Raw genomic sequence first — 22268 nt, 5'->3', positions numbered from 1 at the left:
ATTCTATATATAGTACCATGTCATCCGAAAATAGTGAAAGATTTACTTCTTCCTTACTACTCCTACTCCTTTTATTTCTTTTTGTTTTCTGATTGCTGTGGCTCAGACTTCCAGTACTATGTTGAATAAAAGTAGTGAGTGTGAACATCCTTGTCTTGTTCCTGACCTTAGGGGAAAAGCTCTCAGTTTTTCCCTATTGAGTATGATATTAGTTGTGGGTTTCTCATATAAGGCCATTATTATGTTGAGGTATGTTCCTCTAAACCTGCTTTGTTGAGGGTTTTTATCATGAACAGATGTTGTACTTTGTTAAATGTTCTTTCTGCCTCTAATCAAATGATCATATGGTTCTTATCCTTTCTCTTATTGATGTGATATATCACATTGATTGATTTGTGGATTTGTCAATATTAAAACACCCTAGGATCCGAGGGATATATCACACTTGATCATGGTATATAAATTTTTAATGTATCGTTGGAATGAGTTTGCTAGTATTTTGTTGAGGATTTTTGCATCTGTGTTTATCAGAGATTTTGACCCATGGTTCCTTCTTTCTGTAGTGTCCTTATCTGGTTTTGGTATTGGGGTAATGCTGGCTTCATGAATTTGGAAGCTTTCCCGCCTCTTCTATTTTTTGGAAAAGTGGGAGAAGAATGTTAATTATATTATATATATATATAAATATATTAATTTTATATATTATATATAACATTTATATATATAACATTTAAACATCATATGTATATATTATATTATTATGATATATATGTGATATATTGTGATAATATATATTTTTATAATAATACATTATTATATGATATATGTGATGTTATTATATGATATATATGTGATATTATTATACGATATATATGTGATATATATGATATAAAGATAATGTGTATATTATATTATTATATGATATATATGTGATATAACCTTAGCTTGCTGAGGTTAATTTAGCAAGTTAAATATTTGTTTTTACAATTCAAATTGTTATGATTAGAAAACAGTTCTCTGTCACAAACACACAAACAGTGTAAAAAAGATTTCCAACACTAATGATTTACCCATAGATCAGTCTTAAATCATTTCAAGTAATTTTTATTGCTCTCTCTATATAAAGATCATATCTATATGATCTTTAAATGTTTGATAGAATTCATCTATGAGGTGAGGACATCTGGTCCTGGACTTCTGTTTGTTGGGAATTTTTTGATTATTGATTCAATTTTGTTGGTTATAATTAGTCTGTTCAAATATTCTTTATCTTCTTGATTCAGTTTTCAAAGGCTGTATGTTTCAAGGAATTTATACATTTCTTCTAGGTTGTGCAGTTTGTTGGCATATAATTTTTCATAGTCTTGTCATACTTTGTATTTCTTTGGTTTTGGTTGTTATTTCTTCTCTTTGTTTCTGATTTTGAGTTCTCTCTCTCTGAGTTTTGTTGATCTTTTCAAAGAATCAGGTCCTGGTTTCATTGATCTGTTCTATTGTTTTTTTAGTTTCTATATCATTTATAGATCTATTCTGCTCCTATCTTTATTATTTCCTTCCTTTGACTGGCTTGGGTTTTGTTTGTTCTTATTTTTCTAGCTCTTTAAGTGTAAGCTTACATTGCTTATATAAGATTTTTTCTGCTTCTTGAGTTAGGCCTGTGTTGCAATAAACTTCCCAAAGTTTTTTGGGAATCCCAAAGATTTTTTTGCTGCATCCCAAAAGATTTTGGACCATTGTGTTTTCATTTTCTTTTGTCTCCCTGTATTTTTTTATTTCCCTTTGATTTCTTGATTGACCCATTCATTAGCTAGTAGCATGTCATTTAACCTCCATGTATTTGTGCTCTTTCCAGATTTTTCCACGTGCTTGATTTCTAGTTTCATATCATTGTGGTTGGAGAAGTGGTGTGGTATACCTTAGATCTTTTTTAATTTGTTGAGATTTGTTTTGTGGCCTAATATGTAATCTGTTCTGAAGAATGTTCATGTGAACTTGAAGAGAATGTGTATTTTGCTGTTTTAGGGTAGAATGTTCTGAATATGTTTATTAAATCCATCTGTTCTGGTATGTCATTTAAAGCCACTGTTTTCTTTATTTTCTGTTTGGATGATCTATGCATTGATATAAGTGAAGTGTTAAATTTCCCTCCTGTTGTATTACTATTCACTTGTTCCATTATATTTGTTATTAACATTTTATGTATTTGTGTGCTCACATGTTGGATGCATAAATATTTACAATTGTTATGTCTTCTTTTGGATTGTCCTCTTAATGATTATATAGTGCCTTTTGTCTCTTATTACAGTCTTTGTTTTGAAGTCTGTTATGTCTGGAGGTGCCTGGGTTGCTTGGCTGGTCCTCCACTCTTTTGTCAAATCCAGTGAGAATCTTTATGATCATTGTTTAAATTCTCTATCTGGTATATTATATCTGTTTTGCTTAGGTCTCTTGCTGTGGCTTTGTCCTCTTCTTTCATTTGGGACATAGTGCTCTGTCTCCTCATTTTGTCTAACTCTCTGTGTCTGTTTCTGTGTATTAGGAAAGTCAGTTCTTGAAAGTAGTAGGTGGGGCACCACACTTTTAACAAGATGATGCTTTGCCAGCTGTATGTGTCTTTGTGGAGACCAGGGCTGGCCAGCCCAGTCTTCAGAGCATGCATGGACAAAGTATGCAGTTTTAACAAGAGGCATGCTTCATGGGAGATGACTGGGCATCACCAGTACTGAAGCTCCACAAGTTGTGCAGTAAGGAGATTCAGTGTTGGCAAGGACTGCACCAGTCTTCTGGTAGAGGAGACCTGTAGCAACAGGACTGAGACAGGAATGGCTGGAGGAGGTGGGGCACAGTGTAAGAAAGTTAGGTAGTGAATGCTGGCATAGTGTTAGTTCCTGCAAGTGACTGCATGTTTGTGCTAGGCAGGAGAGAAATGATGCCAGCCAGCTTCTTTGTCATGGAGGCATCTCCCAGCAAAATCTGTCCCTCTGGGACATACTCCAGAATTAGTAAATAACTCTGCCTCCCATATGTACCAGGCATTTTTCAAACTGCTGCTTCTATGCTGTATCTCCAGGGGGTGTTTGTTGTGTTATCTCTTTAAGGGCAAGGACTCAGTTTCCTCTCACCCTCCAGGCTTTCCAGAGATTTTTAAAATTTTAGGCTTTTAGTCCCAATGGTTGTAAGAACTGACAAAATTTGGCCTCTCTGGTTTTCCGAACAAAATGCTATGGACTTTATCTTCACCATGGCAACTCTTCAGTGTGAGGGTCTGTTTCTCTCCCTCCTCCATGTCCAGGACTCCTTCCCATAGATGACATGTAAGTCCATTCAGCTCCCACATCTCCACCCTTCCTACTCTCTTTGATGTGGTCTTGGGTCATTTTCTGACTTATTTACACTGATGTGAATGTTACCGAGTTGGTGGGAGGAAGTGAGCTTAGGGTTCTCGTATTCTACCACCTTCCCCCTTACTTTGTATTTTTTTAAATAAAAAATCATATAAGCCTTATATAAAAGAGATTTTAGTACACTAATTTTTCTAGATATCCCATTACTTTTAGATCTGAATAAATGATATTGCTGAATATTCCTGACCTTGTTTATAATGTTTAGAATATAGTAGCAATTATTTCTACATGATTTGCTTTTCATATCTGTGTTTAACTACTTCCGTGTGTGTATATGAGTTAATTTTGAAATAGAAATTGACAATAACAATTTCATGACGAACTTCTTAAAATATATTTGTTTTTAAAATTTTATCAAAACATTAGCTTGCCAAGGTTAATTTAGCAAGTTAAATATTTCTTTTTACAATTCAAATTGTTATGATTAGAAAACAATTCTCTGTCACAAACACACAGTGTAAAAAAGATTTCCAGCACTAATGATTTACCCATAGATCAGTCTTAAATCATTTCAAGTAATTTTTATTGCTCTGTGGAGCCATCTGCTGGTCAGTGGTGTTTATGTATGTAAATATAAAAGTCTATGTATATGTTTTTTTCTGAATGGATAAAGCCAGGCTCTAATTAGATGAGTACTTCCCATAAAGTATAACTAGAAATTTGTGACCCAAACAAAACCTACCAGGAATATTCTTCCAGATATAAGTAATGAGAGCAATTTGGCAAAGATAATGGAGAAAATAATCACATTTAAAAAATGAGTAGATTCTATATTTTGGGGAATTTTTCACTCTTGAAAGAGGTTTTTGTAAACTTCTTAGAAAAACACCAACATGCACACACATACATTCATGTATATACATTATATTTTTTTTTCAAAAATCTGTATAGATCAATGCCTTTCTACTTATTAAAATTAATAAGGTAAACCAAAATGTTATATTTGTTATTATTTTGTCTGGAAACTATATTTTTATAACTTTTAATTAACTATGAATTCATAGCCTTTTACAGTTTTAACACGTTTCAATTAACCATTATTATTATCACTTCTTTTTTGTAACTTAAATATTCACAACCTGTTCAGGGGAAGTTTCCTTGTATAGTTTCTTTTGTCTTCTAAATAATTCTATCCTTGCATCCTTGATTTCTGTCAAGAATCTGATATTTCAAATGCAACATAATTTTTCCTGCCCCTAAATTATGGAGTCATCTATCCTATAAGAATCTTGGTTCATTTTAATGAAGAATAGCCTAAGAGACTAAAATCTGGGTCTTAAGGGTACCCACATGAGATTTGGTTGTAGGCAAAACTGGTACTGTTGATGTTGGTATTGCTTATGACAGAGCTAGGTAAATTAATATTTGTTTTTAAGGTTATGCATGTACATTGACCTTTGTCCAGTTTGATATTGGGAAAAATATTATGTTTCTCTACTTTTTTTTTTTTTGGTATTTTTTTTCTTACCACCATGACTTGCCATCTTTGGTAGATATTTATATTAGTACTGATCTTTTTTGCCTTCAACAGCTCTGCAATGGGATCATTACAAATACAGTTTAGATACCCATGATTTTTACCTTAGAACAAACTGCTTGACATTTTTAATGTGTATTGCCAAAATTCAGAGAGCCTTAGTTGTTCCTGAGTGGGATTTATTGGGATGGTGAGAAAAGAACACAGAGCCAGGAAGTAAATGGGGGCAAAATAGCAAACTCTACTTAAATCACTTGACCTCATTGTGCCTCAGTTTCCTCATTTGTAAAATTATGATAATTAACCTTTGCAGCTGAGTTTAACAGTTTTAAATAGCCTTTTATAATAAATTATTTTCCATCCTACTCCATAGGAAACTGTTTCATAGGTTAATTAAAGTAACTGATTGTAACTACTTTCAACAATGCAGGATAGGCTGTACAAATGGAAGAAACAGATGGTCTTTTGACAAACCTTTGTTCATGTTTCCACTCAGCCTGATTCCTACTCATTCCCTGCCCCCCACTGCCCTGATTCTTTACCTCTTTAAGTACTCAACTTGTAATGATATTTTATAACTTTTATTCTTGCTTCTGTATAGTATGGTGTGCTGATAACATTAAGTGGACCCTTTGGCAAGGAAGTTTACATAGAACCTGGCAAATTTCTGGAGGTCTTTATTTGTATTACACCAAATAGCTGAGTTAGTAACTTTGAATAAGTCAAGAAATAACATAGAATAATAGGAAAATGTTGAATCAGCCTTACTTTTTTTTTTAAAATATTCATTTATTTTATTGCAAGCACTGTGAAGTCATGTTTTTCTCAGACTGAAAGAAACCAAGGACCAAAAGTGCTGTCTCTGATGTCAAAGCCAGTGCTGAGAAGACTCTCTAGCAGGGTGGTATAGTTTTCATTGCTTCAATGCCCATAAACCACTCCTGTGGATGTTCTCATACCAGGGTTAGGTAAACCTTTCCATCATATAGGTTAGTGAGTGTCTGTGACGTGTTTGTTACCTACTGTTCTTAATGTTTCATGTTGTAGTCTCACATTTAGAATCCATATTACCTAAGATCATGGCTTTTCCTAGCTGATTATTGCTTATTGGTATTCTCACCTGGAACTTGTCTGCAATAAGTTTCATAAACATTTCCTCCACAGTAATTCAGAGTCTTAACACTTCATCTAACCATGTTTACATTAAAAAGAGAACACTTTTAAACCATTAAGCAAATACTTTTAAAATGTGTAAAAGTTACCACGTAAGTAAATTAATACTGAGAAACAAATGCAGTTTTTATGAACACTTTTTTGTGCTGCATTAAGTTGACAGTAAGTGCTGTGGAATTTTCTAAGCTTAAAGAATAAGAAGAAAGCCAATGCTTCAAGAATATGTAATTCCTTTAAAGAATCACTACTCGTCATCAGTTTATAAATTAATAGCCACATTGATTCCTCCAACCTTACACATTTGTCAGTGGAAATGAATCCATGAAATCTTACCTGAGCCTCCATGGAAGTATTTCTTTCATCTATAAAATGGGAATAGTAGTTGTACCTGTCTCATCAGTTTGTTGTGAAGACTTCACGTATATGAAATATTTAGTTTGTGCTCAGTTACTAATTGTTCTCAATCAGCTATTATTATATAAGATATTTTTACTCCTGTTTGGAATAGAAGTTGAGGGAAAAAAATCAGCTTCCAGTTACCACAAACCCTCTTTCATAACTGCTTCTGGAAAGGGCTAACCTCATGACAGATATGCTGGTGGTGGTGACAGAAGCAGGGGAACTCAACAGCCTTTTCAGAGCCATGAGTGGTTGTCCTGCAAACTGATCTCATTGTTAAGCTCACTCTCTCTTGTACCTTCATGGTCAAAAACCTGGTTGAGGAAAGAAGAGACAGGGAACATTGACTTTCATCTTTTTGATAATGGCCATTCTGAGAGGTGTGAAGTGATCGCTCATTGTGGTTTTGATTTGCATTTCCCTGAAAATTAGTGATGTTGAGCAACTTTTCATGTACTTGTTGGCCACCTGCATGCTTTCTTTGAAAAAATGTCTAGCTGAGTCCTCTGCCCAATTTTAATAGGATTGTTTTTTGCTATTGAGTTGTACAAGTTCCTTATATATTTTGAATATTAACTCCCTGTCAGATATAAGGTTTGCAAGTGTTTTCACCCATTTCGTAGTTTGCCTTTTCATTTTGTTGACGGTTTTATTTGCTGTGCAGAGGCCTTTTCATTTGATGTAGTCCCACTTGTAGCTTTTGTTGCTTATACTTTTGGGGGTCATATCCAAAAAATTATTGCCAAGACCCACATCAAGGAGCTTTTCCCTTATTTTCTTCTAGAACTTATATGGTTTATGGTCTTATGTTTAAGTCCTTAGTCCAGTTCAACTGAGTGGTAACATAGGGATGCACTTTCATTCTTTTGCAAATGGATATTCTGGTTTTCTCAACACCATTTATTAAAGAAACAGTCTTTTCCTCATTGAGTATTCTTGGACCCTTTGTCATATATTAGCTGAGCATATACACATGGGTTTATTTCTACAATCTGAATTCTGTTCATTGATCTATCAGTCTGTTTTTATGCCAGTACCATAATGTATTGATTATTATAACTTTGTAATATATTGTGAAATTAATACGTGTAAAGCCTCCAGTTTGTTCTCTCTCAGCTATTCACAGTCTTTTGAGGTTCCACACAACTTTAGAATTGTGTTTTCTATTTCTGTGAAAATTGCTGTTAGAATTTTGATAGGGATTGCATTGAATCTATAGATAGTTCTGAATGGTAAGGCCATTTTAACAATATTAACATTTCTCTTTTTTTCAAATTTTTAAAATATTTTAAACTAATTTTTAAATTTTTTAAAAAATTTTTTGTTTATTTTCATTTTTTTAATTTTTTAGAAAGAGAGAGCACACAGAAGAAACAGTTAAGAGGGGTTGTGGAAGGGGCAGAGGGAGAGAGAAAATCCTAAGCAGTCTCCAAGTCAACATGGAGTCTGACACAGGACTCAGTCTCACTCACAACCCTGAGATCATGATCTGAGCCAAAATCAAGAGTAAGGTGCTTAACTGACTAAGCCACCCAGGTGCCCTAATATTAACATTTCTGCTCCATGAACACATGATATCTTTCTATTGATTTGTGTCTTCCTCAATTTCTTTCATTAACATCTTGTAGTTTTCAGTGTACAGATCTTTTACCTCCTTAGTAAAGTTTATTTTTAAGTATTTTATTGCTTTTGATGCTATTGTAAATGAGATTGTTTTCATTATTTTTTTGGATAGTTCATTGTTATTGTATAAAAGTGCAACTGATTTTTTTATTGACTTTATGTTCTTAAGTTAGTAAATTTTTAAAATTCTAAAATTTTTTTGGTGCAGTCTTTAGTATTTTCTATGTACAAGTTCATATCATCAGCAAAGACCATTTTACTTCTTCCTTTCCAATGTAAAAGCCTTTTATTTCTTTTTCTTACCTAATCTCTCATGCTAGGACTTCCAGTACTATAAAGAATAGGAGTGGTGAGAATGGGAACCCTTGCCTTATTCCTGATTTTAGAGGTAACCCTTTCAACCTTTCACCACTGAGTGTGACATTAGCTGTAGATTTGTCATATGTGGTCTTCATATGTGGAGGTATGTTCCTTCTATACTTGGTCTGTTGAGAGTTTTTATCATGAAACAGTGTTGAATTTTTCAGATGCTTTTTCTGCATCTATTGAGATGATCATGTTATTTTTATCTTTCAAGTTATTAATGTGGTGTATCATATTCATTGAGTTGCATATATTGAATCATCCGTGCATCCCAGGAATAAATCCCACTTGGTCATGTTATACAATTATTTCAATGTGTTCTTAAATTTGGTTTGCTAACATTTTTTTGCAATGGATTCATCAAAGATATTGGCCTATACTTTTCTCATAGTATTCTTATCTGGCTTTGGTATTAGGCTAATAGTAGCCTCTTGATTTTTTTGGAAGAGTTTAAGAAGACTTGGTGTTCTTTAAATGTTTGGGAAACTTCACCTGTGAAACCATCTGGGGCTGGACTCTTCTTTGTTGAGAGGTTTTTTATTTTTTATTTTTTTAGTTTTGTTTCTATTTTTTTATTTCTTTTTTAAAATTCCAGTATAGTTAACATACAGTGTTGTATTTTAAGTGTACAATATGATGATTTAATAATTCTGCACAGTACTCATTATAGTAAGTGTATTCTTTTTTTTTTTTAAAGATTTTATTTATTTATTTGACAGACAGAGATCACAAGTAGGCAAAGAGGCAGGCAGAGAGAGAGGAAGGGAAGCAGGCTCCCTGCTGAGCAGAGAGCCTGACGCGGGGCTCGATCCCAGGACCCTGGGATCATGACCTGGGCCGAAGGCAGAGGCTTTAACCCACTGAGCCACCCAGGTGCCCCAGTAAGTGTATTCTTAATCTTCTTCATCTATTTATCTATTTCATCCATACACCCACCCTCCTCCCCTCTGGCAATCTATATTTAAGAGGCTGTTTTTTTGTTTTTCTTTCCTTTTTTTTTTTTTGTTAAATTACATATATGAATGAAATCATATGGTATTTGTCTTTCTCTCACTGACTTATTTCACTTAGCACTATACCCTCTAGACCCATCCATCCATGATGTTGTAAATGGCAAGATTTCATTCTTTTTTTGGCTAAGTAGAATTCGATTGTATGTGCGTGTTCTTTATCCATTCATCTATCAATGGATATGTGGGTTACTTCCATATCTTGGCTATTGTAAATAATACTGCAATAAACAGGGGAGCATATATCCCTTCAAATTAGTGTTTTTGTGTTCTTTAGATAAGTATATATGATTTCTGGATCATAGGATTGTTCCATTTTCTAAGTTTTTGAGGAATCTCTGTCTTCCAGAGTAGATGCACTAGTTTGCAGTCCCATCAACATTGCACAATGGTTTCTTTTTCTCCACATCCTTGCCAATATTTATTTCTCATATTTTTTATTTAATCATTCTGATAAGTGTGAGATGATAGTTCATTGGGGTTTTGATTTGCATTTCCCTGATGATGAGTGATGTTGAACATCTTTTCATGTGTATACTGACTGTCTTCTTTGGAAGAATATCCATTTATGTCCTCTGCTCATTTTTAGATTAGATTATTTGGAGTTTTTTGTGTTGAGTTGTATAAATTCTTTATATATTTTCGATATAAACCCCTTATCAAATATATGATTTGTGAACATCCTCTGTCATTCAACAGGTTGTCTTTTAGTTTTGTTGGTTGTCTCTTTTGCTGTGTAGAAGGTTTTTATTTTGATGTAGTCTCAATAAATTCAATTTTGCTTTTATTTCCCCTGCCAAAGTAGACATATCTAGAAAAATGTTGCTATAGCTGATATCAAAGAGATAACTGCCTACATATTCTTCTGTGAATTTTATAATTCAGGTATCACATTCAGGTCCTTAATCTATTTTGAGTTTATCTTAATATATGGTGTAAGGAAGTGGTCCAGTTTCATTCTTTTGCAAGTAAATGTCCACATTTTCCAACACTATTTGTTGAAGAGATTTTTTTTCCATCACATATTCTTGCCTCCTTTGTCAATAATTATTTGACCATATAATCATGGTTTTATATTATAATCTCCTGTCCCATGGATCTCTGTGTCTGTTTTTGTGCCAGTAATATACTACTTTGATTCTACAACTTTGTAGTATATCTTGAAATCTGGGATTGCAATGTTTCCAGTTTTATTCTTCTTTTCCAAGATTGCTTTGTCTATTCAGGGTCTTTGGTGATACCAAACAAATTTTAGGATTATTTGTTCAATGTTCTGTGAAAAATGCTCTTGGTATTTTGTTATGGATTGCATTAAATCTATAGCTTGCTTTGAGTAGTATGGACATTTTAAAAATACTGGGTCTTCTAATCTAGAGTATGGAATGTCTTTCCATTTCTTTGTATCATCTGCAGTTGCTTTCATTAATGTTTTATAGTTTTCATAGTACAGGTATTTTACCTTCTTGGATAAGTTTATTCCTAAGTATTTAATTATTTTGGTGCAATTGTAAATGACATAGTTTTATTTATTGTTTTTTCTGCTACTTCATTATTGATGTATAGAAATGGATTGGATTTTGTATCCTGCCAACTTACTGCATTCATTTATCAGTTCTAGTAGTTTTTTTATGGAGTCTTTAGGGTTTTCTATATAGTATCTCATCATCTGCAAATAATGAGAGATTTAATTCTTTACCAATTTGGATGCCATTCATTTCATCCAAATGAAATGAATTCAAATTTCATTTCAATTTGAAAGTCATTGCTGTGGCTCAGACTTCCAGTACTATGTTGAATAAAAGTGGTGAGAGTGGAAATCCTTGTCTTTTTCTGGACTTTAGGGGGAAAGCTCTCAGTTTTCCCCTATTAGGTATGATGTTAGCTGTGGGTTTTTTACATAAGACCTTTATTTATTTGTTTGTTTGTTTATTTACTTACTTACTAGAACAAACTAGTTAAGTTTTATTTGATATTTACCTTTTTTCCCCCCAGTGTTCCAAGATTCATTGTTTATGCACCACAACCAGTGCTCCATGCAATACGTGCCCTCCTTAATACCCACCACTAGGCTCACCTAACTCCCCACCTTTCTCCCCTCCGAAACCCTCAGTTTGTTTCTCAGAGCCCAAAGAAGACCATTATTATGTTGAGGTATATTCCCTCTAAACCTACGTTGTTGAGAGTTTTTAATCATGAATGGATGTAGTACTTTGTCAAATATTTTTTTTCTGCATCTAATCAAATGATCATATGGTTTTTATCCTTTCTCTTGTTGATGTGATATATTATGTAGATTGGTTTGTGAATATTGAACCACCCTTGCATTCTGGGAATAAATCCCACTTGATTGTGGTGAATGATTTTTTTTTAAGATTTTATTTATTTATTTGACAGACAGAGATCACAAGTAGACAGAGAGAGAAGGAAGCAGGCTCCCTGCCGAGCAGAGAGCCCGATGCGGGGCTTGATCCCAGGACCCTGAGATCATGACCTGAACCGAAGGCAGAGGCATCAACCCACTGAGCCATCCAGGTGCCCCAGTGAATGATTTATTTTTAATATATTGCTGGAATGAGTTTGCTAATAATATTCTGTTGAGGATTTTTGCATCTATGTTCAGAAATAGTGACCTATAATTCCTTTTTTTGGTAGTGTCTTTATCTGGTTTTGGTAACAGGTAATACAAGCCACACAGAATAAAATTTGGAAGCTTTCCTTCTTCTATTTTTGAAAAGTTTGAGAAGAATAGGTATTAATTCTTTCTTAAATGTTTGGTAGAATTCATCTGTGAGGCCATCTGGGCCTGGACTTTTGTTTGTTGGGAGCTTTTTGATTACTGATTCAATTGATGATAATTAGTCTATTCAAATATTCTATATCTTCTTGATTCAGTTTTGGAAGGTTTTTTGTTTCAAGGAATGTGTACATTTCTTCTAGGTTGTGCAGTTTTTTGGCATATAATTTTTCATAATATTATCTTACAATCCTCTGCATTTCTGTGATGTCAGCTATTATTTCTCCTCTTTCTTTTCTGATTTTGTTTTGAGTACTCTTTCTCTTTCTTTTTTTAATGAGTCTAGCTAAAGGCTTATCAATTTTGTTCATCTTTTCAAAGAATCAGCTCCTGGTTTCACTGATGTTAATGTGTGGAGGTGGTGGGGGTGGTGTTGTTGCTGTTGTTGTTTTAGTCTCTATATCATTTATTTCTGCTGTAATCTTTATTATTTCCTTCCTTCAACTGATTTAGGGTTTTGTTTATTCTTCTTTTTCTACCTCCTTTAGGTGTAAGTTTACGTTGCTTTTTCCTGCTTCTTGAGTTAGACTTGTATTGCCATAAACTTGCCTCTTAGGACCATTTTTGCTGCATCCCAAAGATTTTGGATCAATGTGTTTTCATTTTCATTTGTCTCCCTGTATTTTTTTTATTTCCTCTTTGATTTCTTGATAGACCCATTCATTATTTAGTAGCACATAATTTAACTTCCATGTATTTGTGCTCTTTCCAGATTTCTTCTTGTGGTTGATTTCTAGTTGAATATCATCGTGGTTGGAGAAGTTGCACAGTATACCTTAGATCTTTTTTGAGTTTGTTGAGACTTGCTTTGTGGCCTAATATGTGATCTATTCTGAAGGACGTTCCATGTGCTCTTTGAAAAGAATGTGTATTCTATGGTTTTAGTATGGAATGTTCTGAATATATTTGTTAAATCTATGTGGTCTAATGTGTTATTCAAAACCACTGTGTCCTTGTTGATTTTCTGTGTGGGTGATTTATCCATTGTCGTAAGTGGGGTATTAAAGTTCCCTCCTATTCTTGTATTGCTATTGATCACTTCCTTTATTCATTATTAGCTGCTTTATGTATATGGGTGTTCCCATGTTGGATGCATAAACACTTAAAATTGTTGTATCTTCTTGCTGAATTGTTTCATTTATGATCTTATGGTATCTTTCTTTGTCTATTATCATGGTCTTTGTTTTAAAGTCCATTTTGTCTGATATAAGCATTATTACTGCAGCTTTTTTTCACTTCTATTTGTGTAACAGATGCTTTTCCATCCTTCTATCTTCATGTTTCTTTGGGTCTGAAATGAGTATCTTGTAAACAACATATCAATGGGTCTTGCTTTTTATCATTCAGTCACCCTATGTCTTTTGATTGGAGCATTTTGTCCATTTACATTCAAAGTAATTATTGATATGTACGTACTTACTGCCATTTTGTTACTTGTTTTATGGTTGTTTTTATAGTTCTTCTATGTTCCTTTCTTCCTTTACTTCTCTCATAATTTGCTGGATTTCTTTAGTGATATACTTGGATTCCTTTCTCTCTTTTCTTACATATCTATTACTGGTTTTTTAATTTGTGGTTACCATTAGATTTGTATATATAACATCTTATGCATGCAGCCATCTATATTAAGTTGATGGTCAAATAAGTTTGAACCCATTCTTTCCCACAAGTAAGATCCTCCACTCTTCTCAAGTCCATAAATATCTTTATGACTATTACTTTAAATTCTCTATCAGATATATTACTTAGGTCTATTTCACTTAGCTCTCCTGCTGTGATTTTTCTCCTGTTCTTTCATTTAGGACATACTCCTCTGTCTCCTCATTTTGTCTTAACTCTGTGTCTATTTCTGTGTGTTAGGAAAGTCAGCTTTTGTCTCCTGATTGAAAGTAGTGGCCTAATGAAGAAGAGAACTTGTGGTGCAATGTCCTCTGTTCACCAGAATCTGGCACTTCAGAAGTATATTTATGTTACTACATGTGCCCTACTATTGTGGTTGAGCTGCATTTATCTTCAGTCCAGTTGGCTACAATGGCCCTTTCTGCCTATTTTGGGCAAGTTATATCTCTGTGCTAGTAAGTAAGAATCAAGTCTACTGCCACACTGGGCTTGTCATTGGATCAGACCAGATGCCTGTCTTCAGCCTGTTTGCCCGATCTGCTGTTGCACCAAACTGCAGGGCACTCTCCTTGTGATGTCCCCTGAAAGGTGGGCAGAGCCTGCAATCAGACCAGACATCTGCTCCTTGGGGTTGGAGTGACCCTCAACTATGGGAACATTGTAGTTTGTGCTGTGGTTTGTACTGCTACCTGTGATTTTTTTATTTTTATTTTATTTTTTTTTTTTGGTGTGCTGGGGTGGTAGTTAGATCAGCTCTCTGTCCCCAACCCACCATTGGGGCTGCAGTCAAACTTGTGTATATAGTTATCTTCCCCTCTCTCCAGGGCAAGAGTCACTTTGGAGTGTTTCTGGACAGTGTTGGGGCTGCTTCAGAATGAGATAGGCCAGGTATCACTTTGAAGGGACTCCTGTCAAGTGGGGCAGGTTGGATGGAGAAGGTCCACAGGTAGGGACAGGGCATGGTGTTAGCAAACTGGGTAGTGAGTATCTACACTGGTTCCCACTGACATCCATGTGAAGAAGTTCTAGAACATAGGTGAGGTTCTGTGGGGTGAGGTCTGAAGCCGATGACCAAGAAAGAATTCTTGAGACATCTTTGGTGCAAAATGGTCGTTTATTAAAGCACGGGGACAGGACCTGTGGGCAGGAAGAGCTGCTGCCCCAGAGATGTGAGGAGTGGTCTATTATATACTTGTAAGTTGGGGAGGGGATTAGGGATGATGTAAGTCTCTAAGGAATTTTGGAAGCAAGGTTTCTAGGACCTTGAGGGGCTAACTATTATCTGGGAAAAAGGTTATTCATTACCAGTAATAAAACCTTCTTGTGAGACCCTTTAGATGTATATCAGTGGGCCATATGCTTGGGAATGATTCTTGACACTATCTTGGAGGTTTAGAGATAAAGTTTCCTAAAGGAATTGTTAAAGTAGACTTACAGGATCCTGGTTGGGGGTAGGGGATTGGTCAGGCTAGGATTGTCCTTTGCCCTTAGCAAAACCTCAAGGTGAGGGTAGTTGAGTCCCTAGAGGAGAGCCACTCTGCCTGTTTCAAGGGCTTGTCAGTAGGTAAGGAATTTCAATGATTTTCTTCTGCCTCTGTTTCCCACATCATTCCCCCCTGAACAATTTTGACGCTTAAATCTTTAAGGTAGTTGAAGGTGGAAGGTCTCATCTTCTGTAACTTCTTCCTGCTGAATAGGGGCATAGAGTTGTCCCTACCTACTAGGGTCAACATTGATCAGTTGAGGAATGTGTAGGGGAGTTACAAAAGACAGAGGCAGCTGAGTCCAGTGCTGACAGTGAAGAAGTGTCTCTGTGTGTGGTAAGGATCATCTGTCATCGTGGAGTCATTGCAGCAATGGAGTCTTGGCACCAAGTAGAGAAGCATTGAACAAGGCAACACATTAAGATTAATAAGGCTATAAGAATGAGAAGTCCAGAAGGGAGATTTTTGGCCATAGTCCTCCTTTAAACCAGGAACTTAACCAATCACTGAGAGAGAGAAGGATCCTGTAGAGCCTCAATCTGGGTATTCATATCTTTTATTAGTCCTGTGACATTTTTGTGATATTCTGGGATGTACACACAACATTCTGCTTTGATAATTGCACATGTGCCACCCTGTGCTACTGTCAGGACATCTAAGGCCATCCTAGATGTCGTGTGTTATTTTCCCAAGTATCATATGTATGATTTCTTCATTCCCAGTGTAAAACTGCCTTTTGACTGAGCTGGCCAATAGGGGGTATGAGCCACAAATATGTATCCCAAGTTTGATATATGCCATCCTCAGTATAGCGATAAGTAGGGTTTTGTAGCTTAGGCCCTAGTTGGTGGGTATTAATTTGTGGGCTTGTAAGGTCAGTTGGGATTTTAATAGTTTGAGAGTATGAAAAGGTTTGGTTATGTCCTGGTGAATTCCATGTTTCACTGATCATGGGCCAGGAAGAAACACCTTGATTAGTGATAGATTTATCCTGGTACATACTGTCTCCATATATTATATCTGAAATATAATCCTGCAGAGAATGCCAATCGGTGCCCTGTAAAGGGAAAACCCAGCAGGGTAACCCAGACGTATTTGACATAGGCAAAATTTCACATATCCAACAATATGTTTGGGTTTTTTTAAAGATTTTATTTATTTATTTGACAGACAGAGATCACAAGTAGGCAGAGAGGCAGGCAGAGAGAGAGAGGAAGGGAAGCAGGCTCCCTGCTGAGCAGAGAGCCCGATGCGGGGCTTGATCCCAGGACCTGAGACCAGGACCTGAGCCGAAGGCAGAGGCTTAACCCACTGAACCACCCAGGCGCCCCTCCAGCAATATGTTTGATTTTGAAGTTCAGCATAATGCTGTGTGCACTATAGAAAGGAACTTTCAGTTAAGATAGGTGAAAGGAAGATAAAGAGAATATACACAACCTTCATTTCTTTTGGAAGAGAAGTTTGAGGTCTTCTATGGGCTCACAGGAGTAAGAAGGCACGTTATTTTGCTCACTGGGTTCCTTTTGCTGCTTCTTTAGCTGTATGGTCTGCTAAATTGTTTCCTTTAGATTCTAAGGTCATATCCTTTTGATATCCTTTGATGTGAATCACCACTACCTCCTTGGGCAGATATACAGCCTCAAGAAGGGTTATGATCTCAGGCCCATATTTGATCGGGGAGTTATGGCTTGACAAAAATCCCTTTTCCTTCCAAATAGCTCCATGGGCATGTGGTACCAGGAAGGCATATTTGGAGTCACTATTAATATTAATTTTTAAAGCTTTGGCAATTGCAAAGTGCTAGTGATCACTACAGCATACCCAGATTTTCTTATTCCTTTTATGAAAACTATTGTCGTCAGTAAATCAACTGTCATTTGTATTTTTAACGGGGGCATCTTAAATCTGGCCAACTAGAGTAAGCAAGATCAATAACCTCTGAAGAGTTATGCTCTATAGTGAAAGAAGTACAATGGTCAGGTTCAGGCATTTGGGTAACTAGGTTTAAAGTCTGGCAAGTTTTAAGTATTATTTCTGGCATATCTGTAAGTGTAGCCCAGTATTTAATAAGTTGGCCTCCATCATCCATTGGTGGCCTTTGGTTTCTAAGACAAATCTGGACCTGATGTGAAGTCATTACAGTCAGGACTGTCCCATAGTGAGCTTTGAGGCTCTTTTTATGAGGAGGGCTAGTCTATGCTTAGCTAAAGCATTTGTTTGCAATTGTACCTCAACAGAGGTGGCTTTTAGGATAAATATGACTAAGGGATGAAACCACTAAGAAGCCCTTTGAGTGGTCCAGCCTTAACAATACCCTGATTACAGAGGATCACTGGCAAGTGGGAGAAAACTTGTCAAGAGATAAGGGGAGTCCCACATGCATCATCCAATCCAATCATAAAGAAAGTGGGGTCATCCATTATCTCCACAAGACCATAGTTAATCCTATGGAGTGCGTTATGCTGGCTTTTAGGCAATTTCATTATTCCAGCCACATACAAGGTGATAGTTAAGTTATACAATTGTTGGGGGAATCAATCCCATTTTTCCAGTTGTTTAAATATTTAAGTTATGTGCCCAATGGGTTCTGTTATTATCCCTACAGAATATTAGGCAAGATCGTCTAAACAAGCATTGTGCAACTTCTCTGAAGTTTACCTCAAGTTGTCTAGCTTAGGTAAACAAACATTTAAAGACAATCAAATCTAGAATTTAACATCCATAAAAGTGTGTTATTAAAACATAATTTTTCTCTCTGAAATAACCCTCATTTGTGGAGATAACCAAATCAGGACTAATTTATTTGAAAAACAAGTCCAGTTTTAACAAACTCGGCCTAATTATTTACATAAGCTCAGCAAGAACACTGAGTGATCATATAGATCTTTTAGAATTTGTTTTGCTGGAACTCCTTATAAGGAATCTCTAGGTTGAACTTTTAGTAGCCTCTCCAGGCCAGAAGCCAAGCCAAGTACTTGCCCTCAGACATGCCTGCAATACCTGTCGATTTGGGGGAATTTATCTTCCTGAGGTCCCCAAAGTATCCTGAGGTTCCTGCACCTGCCAGGAAATGACATTCTTTACTAACCTGGTGAGGCTGCTAGGAACTCTGTGAGCAAGGTATCAGGCCAGTCGTTCCAAGGGGCTTTATGGCTCCAGGTTTCATAAAGTTAACCTTACTTGTTCCTTAAAGCTGTCTGGTCATATCTGAGTCTATGCATGTCTTTCTCAAATATGACATTCCAGTCAAAGCCTTGGTAAAATAACCAATGTTTCCAATAGTGTCCTGTTACAAGGAGAACAGATTCTTATTGAACTTATGCAAATGACTGATTGCCATGGAAGAAGAATACTTACTGAGACCTTTTGCATTATAGAGGGTTCAGATAGAAAATTTGAATGCTTTGATTTGTTTACAAATAAATATTTTTACATCTCTATAAGTCACAGACATCTTAAGTAAAATTTTTCTTGGTCCAGAAGAGCAAACATTAGAGAACGAGCAATGCCTAAAATAAAAAACATAACACTATGATCTTTTAGTTCATTTAGTCCCATGTTACTAATTCTGGTTTAGTTTGAATGCAGCTTTAGTTAGTTCTGGAAATTCTTACCCATTTTAGTTTAATATAGTGAATACCTGTATTGTCCTGAAAGTCCTCTATATGAATCTCCTTGAAGATAAAACTCATTTTACAAGAGAATCAAGATTTTGTTCAAGATTTAAATCTTGGGGAAGTTTGTTAAAACCTTTTAAAGCACATGCCTAAATAGGATTAGGGATGTTAAAGATCTGATAAAACAAAACGTAGAAACTGGTTTTTCTGGGCAGGCAAAGAGAAAACCATTTACATTTTCTTCTTAACAACAGATCAATTAATCTAAGAAAACTTTGTCTTTTTGAACAGAGAGAACTTCAGCCTTATACCAATGTACATTTAAAACCCATTCATTTCAATCTTAGTCCACCCTGACCATACCTAAATTCCATTCCAAAGATTTCCCTTCGCAAACCTTCTGCAACTTTCTTTTGCACCAAGGTTTTGTCCCAAGCCATTTCCTTCCAAACAACCATCTCATTTAGGACAAAATTACCTTCTCTTGCCTTCAGCAAAATGTATTCCCTTTCCTTAAATCTTTCTTACACATCTCCTACTTTCCTACATACAGAGTTGCTTCCTTTATTTCCATCAGTCTTACAGTTAGCGGAATTTTGTACTTTTAGAAACACCTTAATCTCTAGTGAAGACTAAATATAAACCAATTGTGAACTGTTACAACAGAATTCTTTAGATGGCAAATTTATGAATCAGTTAAGCGCAAAACATGGCTACCAACAGATTGAAATATTCTTAGTTTCTTTGCAGTAAGAAGTCAAAAGCACAAACCTACACTCAATGCTTTAGCACTTTATCCTATTTGGAAAAGACTTAGATGTCCAACAAATTTAATTCCATTTGTCATCCAAGCAAAACTTTAAACTTTCAGGTTACCAAAGACTTTGAAAGCTATCTCAGCAATTACCCATTAAAACTTTGAGACAGACAATTAACCATCAGTTCAGTCATCTCTTTGCTAACAGATTTTAACAAATAACAAAAGCTTATTTGACCTTCAGTAAACTTTGAAGTTTCACATTTGTGGCTGATAACTTAAAGGACATGTATATCTTAATTAAACCAACAAACTTAACTTAGTTCAAATACTGATTTATGTTCCACCTTGAATGTTCCACTCCACTTTGAATGTTTACCTGAGACACGGGTGGGAAGATCTGGAGTGGGGGGTGTTAGGTCCAGGGGGTGCTCTTCTTGCTCCTTGACAGTGAAGAGAGAAGGAGCCGTAGTGCAGGAAGCACCAAGGATGGTCTAGAGGCCAGTTATGCAGGCCACATGCACGTTGGTGCAGAAACAGGAGAAGAGGGAGACAGAAGGAACAAAGTGCTGCCAGGGGGCAGAGAAAGGATTCCCAGTTTTAGAGTTCATAAGCCCCAACAGAGGAGCAGACGCCATGTTTTCCCACCAACAAAGGGGGAGGAGTTAGGCAGTCCATGTCGGGCCAGAGAAGATAGGGAATTTCCCCGAAACAAAGGGAGTTTCAGCAGCTGCTTGGGAATATTCCTTACGGTCTCTGTCTCGAGTTAGACTAACCCCAGTTGGCTCCAGTTATAGCCATTAACATGGGAAGTGAGTGAGGGAGAAGCCCCCACATATATTAGGAGGAACACAGAGAGATAAAGTCAGAGTCCCCTTTGCTAGGAATGGCCTGTGTTTGCTCCAGCAACCTTGGTTTACAGGAAGAAGGCTTATTTACATAATTATCAGCCAACATGTCAGGAGGGAGTTTACTAGCTGACTCATTTGGGCAAACGCATTCTGCAAAAGGCCCTTAGATCGGGGTCCTGGTGTAGAGCAATGAAGGTCTAGGTATGAGCAATGAAGGTATCCTAGGTCCATTTGCCCTGTTTCCTGCAGAGGAGATCTAACTGACAGATCCCACTGAGGCCATGCAGTGTTACAGGAGTTCAGTCCTTTCCTAAGTTTTGCAATCCAAATTATTTCCAGTGGGTTAAAAGGCACCCCAAGGTAGAGTCCTTGGGAACTGAAGAAGCCTACTGAGGCCATGCTCCCAGAAAAATAAAGAAGGTCCATTACCAAATCCCCCTGATGCCTGGGTGGTGTCCCACGCAGGATATGTCAGAGGTTCCCGTGTGTAAAAAGCGACCAGAAGCATCCCTCAAGACATCGCTATTGATCACGATCTTGCTTCCCCAGAAAGCATTCCTGCCATAAAAGGCTCTGGAGGGGTGCTGGCATCCCTCCTCTTCCCCATCGCATCCTAGGCTGCTGTGGGTGCCTGGTGAATGGGCCAAAATACTGTGCCATGCCATGCCATCGTCTGTCCTGAAGACTGCATGCTGTTTTTGCCATTTTAACCCATGGAAATACTAGAAAAGTTTGGCAAGGGGAAATTACCCAATTTTGTAGCTTTAAGTAGTTAGTAGAAGACACTGACAAGAAACAGTAAAGACTGAAATCCATCATGGTCTATGCGACATTCCAACACTTGTGGTCCTTATAGCCAACTTCCCTAGGAAACGATCCCCGGTTGTGTTTTAATTCAATTGGGTACTGGTTTTGGCCAGCTCCCAATGGAGGTCCCGTGGCCAGAAATGGCTAGACCAGGGATGTGGAGGGGATCACATTAGATCAATCAGGAGGAAACCTCACACAGGAGTCTTAAGATTAGCAGCTGTCCTGGTGACTTAGGTGTCTGTCCCGTGCCCAAGAGAGACAACTCTATATAAGAACAGGAACAGAGAGAGGGCATCAAGTTTCTGGGTCTTATTACCATTCCAGCCAGGGTACTAACTTCCAGCCAAAAGGCAGATGTTCTCCTCCCCATAGAGTTGCCACGGGCTAGAGGATTACAGCCTGAGCAATCAACATGCAAGTGTTCCAACAAGACCATACTCCTTGAAAAGCCCCTGAAATGAGACTAAAGGAAGAGGAGAGAAAGTACTCACCAATTTTGCACAGAAGCTCAGAGTCCAAATGTAAAGACTCACAGCCCCATGTTGGATGCCAAATGATGAAGTTCTAGAACATAGGTGAGGTTCTGTGGGGTGAGGTCCAAAGCCGATGACCAAGAAAGAATTCCTGAGACATCTTTGGTGCAAAATGGTCGTTTATTAAAGCACGGGGACAGGACCTGTGGGCAGGAAGAGCTGCTGCCCCAGAGATGTGAGGAGTGGTCTATTATATACTTGTAAGTTGGGGAGGGGATTAGGGATGATGTAAGTCTCTAAGGAATTTTGGAAGCAAGGTTTCTAGGACCTTGAGGGGCTAGCTATTGTCTGGGAAAAAGGTTATTCATTACCAGTAATAAAACCTTCTCATGAGACCCTTTAGATGAATATCA

This window comes from Enhydra lutris, unplaced genomic scaffold, assembly GCF_002288905.1.
Source record: "Enhydra lutris kenyoni isolate GAN:26980312 unplaced genomic scaffold, ASM228890v2 scaffoldscaffold18, whole genome shotgun sequence".
NCBI lineage: Eukaryota > Metazoa > Chordata > Mammalia > Carnivora > Mustelidae > Enhydra > Enhydra lutris.
This window is presented reverse-complemented; position numbering follows the sequence as displayed.